Source organism: Mixophyes fleayi, chromosome 10 (assembly GCF_038048845.1).
Source record: "Mixophyes fleayi isolate aMixFle1 chromosome 10, aMixFle1.hap1, whole genome shotgun sequence".
NCBI classification, from domain to species: Eukaryota; Metazoa; Chordata; class Amphibia; order Anura; family Limnodynastidae; genus Mixophyes; species Mixophyes fleayi.
The window spans coordinates 5,146,767-5,154,348 of record NC_134411.1 but is presented as its reverse complement, the minus strand read 5'-3'; positions in this window follow the sequence as shown (position 1 = coordinate 5,154,348).

Here is a 7,582-nt window from a genome sequence, read left to right as displayed (position 1 = left end):
GAAACTTTGGGACCCAAAGTGTCGATCATAGTCTCATCTGGTTGGTCGTACTGTTTGATTTTTGCCGCTTCAATCATCATCATCATTTATTTATATAGCGCCACTGATTCCGCAGCGCTGTACAGAGAACACATTCACATCTGTCCCTGCCCCATTGGAGCTTACAGACTAAATTCCCTAACATACACACAGACAGAGAGAGACTACGGTCAATTTTTGATAGCAGCCAATTATCCTACTTCTATATTTTTGGAGTGTGGGTGGAAACCGGAGCACCCGGAGGAAACCCACGTTTCAATCAGCTTCTGATCCAGAAGTGCGCATGCATTCTCACGATTGTCGGCCAGAAAGCTGAGGAGAGGACCCTTCAGAGTGGGCTGTGACAGTGGATATAACAGATAATCCACAGGACAGCTCTGAGTGTGTTGCAGCGATTTATAACAGACACTGTGCACAATGGAGAAGTGCTGCTGGCTGGAGATGTACCTGTGGCTTTTGCCTGGCAGGATCAAATGCATTGTGACCGGCTTGCGAGCCGGGCTGCAAGTGTAGAGCCCTCATGGTGCAAAGTCCACTCCTGCACCAGAGAAAAGTACCTTTACAAACTTTTGAATTGGACCCTGGTCAGTGCTGCCAGTACAGCCAGGAGCTGAATGACATCACAGCCAGACAAGCATAATGCCCTCTCATTGCTGCCTCCACCTTGATTGACTGCAGTTGCGATGCCCATTTAAGTCCTGATGCCCGCACTCACCTTCCTGGCCAGGCTGCAGCTACCTCTGCTACCTTGTAGTTGCAGGCTGGAGAGTAGACGGTATGGGGTGCACACAGGAGAGGAAACAGTGCACGGAGGAGTGGAGACAGTATAGGATGCTGCCCGGAGAGGAGACAATACAGAGTGCAGCCCGGAGAGGAGACAATACAGAGTGCAGCCCGGAGAGGAGACAATACAGGGTGCAGCCCGGAGAGGAGACAATACAGGGTGCAGCCCTGAGAGGAGACAATACAGGGTGCACGAAGCAGAGGAGAAAATAGTAGCTCCTAAAGTGTATTTTAGCTTAGATAAAATAACGGGAGAAACTTAGTAAAATGGATATGGTCAGCGCTGCAGACAGTGAGGAATGCCGGCTTTTTATTGTGCATGTTTGATGTTGATACGGCCGTTTCATTCAGCTCTCTCAGCACATATACAGTGTACCAGTGTGTGATGCTGTGGGCTGATGCACAGCAGCTCCATAATGGCTCCAAAAACATACTTTGCGTAGAATTCGTTGGCAACCGTGGCACACTACAGTAACACGAACTCTACAAAAACTTTCTCGTAAAGCATAACGTCACTGGAGTAAATCTTGTGCCTCTAATGATTTCATCACATATACTGATATCTACCACTCCTACAGAAATGCTCTGGACACTGCTAAACAAGCATACTACCGATCTCTCATCTATGCTCAGGCTTCTAGCCCCAAACGCCAAACACATTTAACTCTTCTGAATCCTCCCGAACAACCTTCTGACCAACATTGCAACACACACAGCCCACTCAGTACTTTTACCTTTGCAGTATGGTTGGTCCATTGTGCAATATGATGTAGCACATGCCCTTGTGTTTCTAACTCCCATTGTCCTATAGATTGTAAGCTTGCGGGCAGGGTTCTCTTACCTCTCTGTCTGTATGTATTACCCAGTATTGTCTCATTAATGTTTGTTCCCAATTGTAAAGCGCTACGGAATTTGCTGGCGCTATATAAATAAATGTTGATGATGATGATATTACTATTAAACAGCGAAAAGCTAAATTATAGAGTTTAAGTGAGGTGAGTGAGTGGTCCTTCCTGTGTGATCAGTGACTGTGCAGTCATCCCCTTGGACCACATATGAAGAGCACAGATCTGAAGGTAAATCGTGTAAGTGTGTACACATTAATCAGCAGGCTGATTGGAACTCAGTCTTTTGTAAAATCGTTCGTGATAACAAATTGGTCTAAACTTTTTGCAGTGTGTACCTAGCCTAACCTATCTGAAATAAATGACTGTATGTATGGGAACTTATGAATAACTAAAGCAATATTTAAGAATTGGACATGAAAAAATGTAGTCAGGGATGCAATTAACGACATATCTTTTATTAATTATTTGATTTTGACAACTACAAAAACAAAAAAGGCTCAACAGACTTTGTAAAATTGTTAGATCAGGTAAAATAAAATATAGCAATTGACTAGAACCTGAATTCATTTTAGAATTTTAATAGGATTCAATAAAGGTTACATTTTATATCCACTTATTGATTAGGGACGCTCCCTTCTCCTAATTGGATTTATTAAACATGGGAATATTACTGTAGTGCTTTAAATATAATCAAACCCAGGGAATGCCTCTGATCTAGACTAGTACTATTTTCTATTTTCTTTACACATCCCTTTCAAATACACCTCAAACATACAACCACCAATCAGCCCGCTGTCAGACCGAGAGAACAAAAGACCCAGACTAGGCCTTGTAAATGGAGCCCATCCTTCTCTCTTCATTTACATCCCAGGGACCCTTACCAGCTCTTTTCTAAAACTGAACACACTCTAAGGGAAGCTCCTTCCTAAACAAAGTAATCTCCCTGGGGCTTAAAAGCACATTGTCACAGCAATATGGTTTCTGGGATTCGTCTCGGGGCCCCTGGGACTAGCTGTGGCAGGAGTGTAGTGGAAACTGGGAGGCAGGATGAATGCCTTGCTCATAGAGCTTGCTCTAATCCTGTATACTGGGTATTAGGAGGAGGAATGCTGGACTGGCCTCCGTACTAAGATAAATGCCTGGAATCTGGACTTGATGGACACTGGAGCCTGGGCAAGGGGACAGGGGAGACTTGAACCCACGACCAGAAACTCAGTACCTCCAATAACTCAGAGACTCAGGCAAATATAGTACCACAACTGGGACGACTCAGAACTCAGGCAGAGGATATACAGGAGTGGCGACCTCCTGAACAGACTAAGCCTGGAACTGGCCTTGGCAACTCAGAACCTGGGTTAGGCCTGGAACTGGAATTTGGTACCCCGAGACACAGAAATGGCTCCAGAAGGTGGATGACTCAGAACAACAACCTACTACTCCAGATAGCCAGTAGAAGAGATAGGATTAGATTAATGAGAGGAGGATTCACACAGAACATAACAGTTAGAATCTGTACACAAGCAGATATAATGTGAATACACAAGAGGAATTAATAACCAAAGTATTTATTTCAGGAGGCATAATGAAGCTGAATTCACACAAAGAATTAATGGTTTGCAGTTCATATAACAGCAACAGGATAAAGATGAATTCACACAGAGGGTTAATGGTAAAAGTCCATATACCAGCATACACTATGAAGCTGAACTCACTCAGAGGGTTAATGGTAGAAATCCATTGAACAGCAAACAGGGTGAAGCTGAATTCACATGAAGGATTGATAGTTGAGATCTTTATACAGCAGACAGGATGAAGTAGCAAATAAACAGCAACTGTGGTAGTCTGGAAGCAGGAGCTAGGAAAGTGTTGCACTGTCAATTTGCTGAGTGTAGGAGGAGACTCTTATAGTCTGCAGGGGAAGCCAATAGGTGGATCAGATCAGGTGTTCTAACTCAGCAGGAAGTTTAGCAAATGTCTCACCCAAGATGGAAGCCTCCAGTACTGCAGACAGAAGTCATGCTTGTCCCAGGATAGAATGCTGCATTCGACCAGGAGGCAGATGTACGGTGATATGGTACCGCTGAGTGGTGTATTCAGGACTAAGACCCTGATTTGTGACACACATAATACAGATAGCCTGGGACATGTATATCTGCCATTTGTCACTTTCCCAGTGCTTCTGTCACAATAAATAAATTTATATATATGATTTTATTATGCACCTCGTATTGTCACTGGTATAAATGTTATAAATGTTATCCAGTTATAGGGATGGCAGTACAAAAACTAAAACATACATCGTTAGAATAACCGCTGAATTTACTGGCACAATACTGTATAGAAACCTTCTGATTAGTACATGTAATAGTATCATCGGAAGGCAACTGCTTTTACAGCATGACGAATTGTGATTAATGTGAATGCAAAGTTTATATTAATTGGTATTGTTATATCACATTCTAATAATACACTGTAATAAGATAATAGCTGTGACTAAAATAAGGAAGTGTATTCGTATAATCAAAAGATAACCAATACTGCCTGGAGTTCTAGCAGTATTGTTTATCACCTCACATTGTACAGTACAGAGTGTACCTGAGATAGTTTATAAAGGTATATCTCGATTTGAGTCACTGTTGATTTTAGTGAGATTAGCAGATTACTGGCTGGCTTTTTATACAGTGGTATCACTAAAATGTGTATTTAAGCTTATCCTTGCAGTTGCACCAAATTGAATATATGTAGATTATTTACCATGTAACTTTGTGCATGGACTAGATTAAAATTGTGTGTGCGAGGTGATCAGTAACTTGCTGACAGATGCATAGCCGCCAACATTGTAAAATGATTTCCAGGGAACTTTAGTGCTCACCGTATCAGCATGTCAATGGCAGCACTGTCTATGCAGACTGTGATGTGTTTATTGAACTTGGTAATAAAGTTTTTTTTTTGAATTTTAAAAACTCCACTTCCATAAATAAAAACATATAAGGAAACAGAGAATATGGATAATTGAATTCATTATAAAAAAATAACAGGAATTGAACTGTGCAGTGGGTCATTAGTGAAAACCAGGGGTATTTCCACAGACAACAGTTTCCAGGTAAACACCTTAAAAACCTGGAACTGTCCCTGGAATTAGGAACAGTTGGTAACTGTGCAAACTTGTAATTGCAATATAATTGGATTGTTAAAAAAGTGATCATTGTGTGTGCTTATAGAAATTGTTTTGGTTTCTGCTTGTCCAGTAAGAACATCCTTCATTCAGAAGCAACAAAAAATGCCAGTGTGGCCAACGCTATATATTCTGACTGGTACACATAACATGATCATATTGAATGATTATTGGGCATGCTTTTAAATGCACTCAGATGAGGGTTGTTGGACTGTGCATGTGATCATCTTCAATCCACACTCACAGGATGCATTGTTGTTCTGGAAGTAATCCAGCTGAGTGCTTGATATGGTATTTTTCTTTTTTTAAATACTGGGATCAAAATTACATGATTAGGCTTGACATATAAAAACACTGGGGAAACAAATGGTACAACCTCAGATATGATATGTGTTTCACATTATAATTGTCAGTCTAGTTTTATTTATGACACTTGCTAACTCTAGCACTCTATTGGTCTACTTGAAATTGGGCTATGGTCCACCCTGGATTTGTAAAGCTGGGTACACGCTATTGAGAATTAATTCAGATGTGATTTCTGTAATGATTTTACCAACAAGTGAAAGTTCCGATGATCATGCAGATTCATTTCTATACACCTACACAATTTACATTCAGATCTGTGATCTTTATCTCTCATAACCATCTGCTGAATGAATATGACCCTGTACACTGTACAGATATCTGTCAACACTGCTGGTCGTAAGTTTGTACACAAATCTACTTTTGCCTGACATTGTTCCATCATTGATCACGATTTTTACGATGTGCTTTGGTACTATAAAACATGATTGTGGAAGCGTACACACAATCTGCAATATCTGACCAAATTATTGCTTCGGCTAGGTACATACTGGAGAATTTTCCGACCGACGTGTTTTCTACAACAACTTTACCTTCAACCAAAGGTCCGATCGCTCGGACAATTAATTTATACACACTAGTCACGATTTCGACGATTAACGAAAGACCAACCGTCCGGACAGATATAGTTTTTTTTATAACACTACATTGACAAAGGTTTATTATTAAACTTGCAGACATATGCTGTACGCATAAATGCAATAGACACCTGCTATCGCTTTATCTCTAGAAGTACCTGATGAGTGACGTGCAAACACCACACCACGTGGGACAGGTACAGGCATCAGAAATTAACATACACACATCCCCAAAGGAGTTGCAGCTCGAGGAATAATCGGCAGTTGCTCGTGGATCTGTCGGAAACTTATACACACTACATGATCGTTAGGTGATTGGTCGAAAAATATTAAACCGTATGATCAACCAAATGAGCTGACAATCGACACTTTGGAATGACTTTCAACCATTGTGCCACAATACTGTACACTTCCGACCGAACGGTCTTATGTTGGCTGATTTGCCCGATTGTTGGAGAAAAATGCTCCAGTGTGTACCTAGCCTTATTGTGTGATCTGCAGGATAATTCCATAAGTGTGTACGTAGCTTAACATACCAATCTGTATATAATCCACCCTCCCATATTTAAAGCAAAATCATCAGCAAGATATAATCAGGTAATAAATTAGGTAAAAATCGAACTTAGCATTTATTTGATTAGAAAATTTGTGTGCTAATATTTAGTATTATGATATCATGCTGCCCCTCTTCAGTATGTTGGTATCTACAGAGACATTTTAGTCAACAACTATACTTCTTTATGGACAGCAGTAGTGACAATGATGTATGGCCTAATAGATAGGAACACAAAATACCAATCATTATAATTATTTCATATTTTACTAACAGTCAGGGTCCGGCTGGCTAAAGTTTGCCAGCATGCCTCTGCTAACAGTAGTACTTTCAAATGGCATTCTGGATAATAACCTTACACCTAAAGGAAGAAGTTTATTCGCCCTCCACTGATATTTCTATTATAATGATGAGTAAACCCATTTATTTTTATACTTTATTTTATTTGTACATCACTTCTAATTATGTAGGAGCTGTTTCCATTAAAGAGACATAATATTGAAGAAAATGTTTTACTTATATTAAATGATAAATTGTAATGTAGATTTATACATCTGTTGTTTCAGTGTAAAGTGAAGTACGTATTCTCAATGCCTTGTGATCCTTCCGCTAACAGCTCCAGCTGACACCAATGAAAGAGGGGTTCCCTGCCACTAGGTCCACTAAGGGACTGTTTTATTTATATTTTTTTGTGTTGCATAGTTTATTTGGGGCAGCATATAAGTACAGTGGTTAGCATTGTTGCCTCACAGCACTGAGGCCATGGGTTCAATTCCAATCAGGACCCTATCTCTGTGGATATTGTGTGCTCTCCCCGTGTTTGCATAGGTTTCCTACTGGTGTTTACTCCCACACTCCAATAACGTACTGATAGGTTAACGGATTTTGACAAAATTAACCCTAGGAGGCATATACCTAGAGTGGATTTCCAGATGCCTGGAAATCCCCTATAATTTAATCTCCTCTTCACTTCCAGAAAGTAGAGGCCTGTAATTGACCTCACCTGGAGTTTTTCTGTAGCCCGGAATCCCCAGTGATGACATAGGGTTGCCAGAAGATAGAGGATCTGAGCAGCCTATTGTAGGTGCTCTGGTGGACCTGCTTTCTAAAAGGGATATCTTTTCCTCAGCAGCACATGCAGCCTTCAAGAAGGCAGCACATGGTCAGTTAGTTTAAACAACATGGATCCCACCCGCACATCTACTCAGGTGCGTCATTCACTTTCACTTTTTTCCCAGCCCTC